The following is a 3239-nucleotide window of genomic DNA, read 5'->3' on the forward strand; positions in this document are numbered from 1 at the left end:
AGAGAAGAAGAAAGAGGGGAGAGAGAAGAAGAAAGAGGGGAGAGAGAAGAAGAAAGAGGGGAGAGAGAAGAAGAAAGAGGGGAGAGAGAAGAAGAGGGGAGAGAGAAGAAGAAAAAGGGGAGAGAGAAGAAGAAAAAGGGGAGAGAGAAGAAGAAAAAGGGGAGAGAGAAGAAGAAAAAGGGGAGAGAGAAGAAGAAAGTGGGGAGAGAGAAGAAGAACGAGGGGAGAGAGAAGAAGAACGAGGGGAAAGAGAAGAAGAAAGAGGGGAAAGAGAAGAAGAAAGAGGGGAAAGAGAAGAAGAAAGAGGGGAAAGAGAAGAAGAAAGAGGGGAGAGAGAAGAAGAAAGAGGAGCAGAAAGGGTGGGAGACACAATAGGGAGATATTGCTGCCGCGTTCTGCCCCCTCTAACCACAGCGCAACACGCCTCCTCGCGCCCCGCGCGCTCTTCGCTCTTCCCGACTCTTTGGACTAACCTCCCCCCCAGAACTCTAATCATCCCAACACGGGCCGGGCCGGCATGGGCCGCGCCCCGACCGACGATGTTGATTGACGAAGAGATAAAGTGTCAGAGGCGGCAGACACATGCCAAAGCGATTCGGGGAGGGATGAATTTAGCCAATAATTAATCAGGATTCGGCCGGCAGGTGGGATTGGAGCCGCACAGCCCGCAGCCAGGTGGGTGGGCCGTACACCGCATTCAGGTGGGCGGGCAGGATTGCCAAGGGATCATGTAGAAAGTGCGTCGTCATTCAGCCTTTGCGAAATTGCGAAAGTTCAGCCTGTGCAAGCTCTCCTAGCGCCTGATAGGTAGGCAACATCGTGTCTGCAGTGCACGCGTGCACAGCGGGGTGGCCTACCCACAGTCTCGCAGGCGCCGAGCTCCCGTAATTCGCCGATTGAATCTGAGAAAAACGGACGTACTTCCTGGACGACCCTCTATCGTCGCCGAGCATGGCGCCTCGGACAAGGGTCGTTGAGGTATTCGCGCGAAGACGAAAGGGGGAGGGGGCGGCGGGGAGTGCAAAGCTTGAACCCAACACTGCTTGGCGCTTAATACAGCATTGCCTCGCATAGCAATTAGGCAACCAACCCGCACGCCGTAGGTGAAATGCCCACAGAAGAGGAAGGGTTCTAAGGGTCCCTCTGCTTTCTGCAATGGCACATGGGCGAGTTCCCGCCAAGAATCGCCTTCCCTGTCTCAGTCATATACTGTGCCGCATGCAGAGGTGCGGGCGAGCTGCCTCATTCGCACTCGCATACGGTGCCATAGAGAGAGACAGATAAGGTCCATTCCGTTAATAGCCACAGTTCTCCCACCTGCATGCGCGGTACTAATTATGCAGTCACAAAAAGTGCACTGCGTAAACCGAGACACACACCTGGCGGGGACAAACACAAAAAAGCACGATGAACATTTTTTTTGTTATTTTTGTTCTTGAAAGAGTAGCGTGTTGAGGCGTTATCGCACAGCGGGGAGGCCCCGTGCACCTCGCTATCTGAGGTAGTATCGTGACCCGAGCCGAGCAGCGCAGGACGCGAGGTGCGGCGTGGCGGGGCGTGGCGGGGCGGGGCGTGGCGAGGCGTGGGAAGAAGAAGAAGAAAGAGTCGCACCGCACCGGGCCGAGGGGTGCAAACGGAGGCTCGTCGCACTTGTAATAGCGCACCGGCCAAGCAGAGCGGGATGATGTCCCCCTTTTAGAGCGCGCCACAAAGCAAGGCCCCAGCACATTTAGTGAGGCAGAAATAAATGGGCGATCCCAGGAGTAATGACTGCAGCAGAGGGTTGCGACCCAAGGTATGACGAGGGAGGGCGCGCAGCGCAGGGGGTTGCGTGGGAGGAGAGGGGGGAAGGGAGACTTTATACCGCCACCCGGGGGCCAGCGCAGCGGGGTGTATCTGCTGTGGAAGGGTAATGGGCCATCATGGGCGTAAAATTTCGCGCGTAAACCCACTTACAGGACCACACCACCCCTACCCCCTTTTGGCGCAGTAGTTCGACCCAGACGTTAACGGACGACGACGACAACACCTCAGAGGACCTCAGGACAGGAGGCTGTCCCGGACCAAGGGAGGAAGCTGAGGCCGAGGGGGCGGCGCGGAGCGTGTCCTCTTGGCGGAAGTGGTGGCGGCGGAGGAGGAGAGGTCCATTGTTTGTCCTGGCCGAGTGCGGCCTTATCTGGGGCGCCTGGGGGGCCTCGGGACCGGCCCAGCCTCCGGCCCAGCCCGGCTAGTGGGGAGGGCGGGAGTGGCCATTTCATTCCCCGCTCCGGGGTCTATCTGAGCCGCGCGCTGCCGCTTATCCGCGCCGGCGATGTGCGGGGGGCAGGGGCAGGGGGGCGGCCACTGTTTACAGCGGCGGCCTATCTGGGTCATCTACGTCGGGGACGTCCTGGGCGCGCCCGCCGCGCTCCGGCGGAGACCGAGGGCGGCGGGGCGGCGGAAGATCGCGGAGCTACGGGGTCTACGGCTAGTGTGTAGTAAAGGCGGGGCCCTAGGCGGCCGTGTACCTGGGCGATCTGGTTGGTGGCCATCTCCTGGTGCACAGCGACCTGCCGAACGTGCGTGACGTGGCGCACCTGGCCGTGGGAGTACTGGACCGTGGGGCCCACGGCGAGCACCGCGTGCTGGCCCTGGGGCTGGCCGTGGGGCTGGCCGTAGGGCTGGCCGTAGGGGCCCGCGCCGGGCTGCCCCCCGTACCCTCTGTCGGCCTGCACCGTGCCGTCCCTCTGGACACCGGGGGTTCACGGGGAGCCGCGTGGGCTGTGCTGGCAAGCCCTGGGCCCTGGACGCGCGGCCGCGGCGCGGGCAGGAAGGGGGAAGGCTCTCGGCCTGCAGGGGGCGTTGGGGCGCGCCGCGCGCGGAGCTGCGCTGGCGGGAGGCGGGCAGCAGGCCTTGGGGCGGCGGGGTAGAGGCGGAGCCAGAGCCACGGTGCGCCCTCCACAACGAGCCTGCGAGCACTGCCCAGCGGGCCCAGCGACCAGCCCAGCACCCGCCCCTTCCCCTCGCCCTCGCTCTCTCCTGCACACTCTCCCTCGTCGCGCCTGGCCGATCAATGCTGCTGTGTTTGGGGGTGCGCAGGTCACATCCCACTGCGCGCGCGCTCTGCCAGCTCCGCCTGCTCCGCCTAGGCCTGCACGATATCCAGATTTAGATATCGCGATACGATATTGACTCCATATCGTGCTTTGGACGATACGATATATCGTCGATATATCGTACAAATATCGTCCCATATCGTG

The sequence above is a fragment of the Frankliniella occidentalis genome, unplaced genomic scaffold (genome assembly GCF_000697945.3).
Source record: "Frankliniella occidentalis isolate FOCC.00 unplaced genomic scaffold, Focc_3.1 Scaffold91, whole genome shotgun sequence".
NCBI lineage: Eukaryota > Metazoa > Arthropoda > Insecta > Thysanoptera > Thripidae > Frankliniella > Frankliniella occidentalis.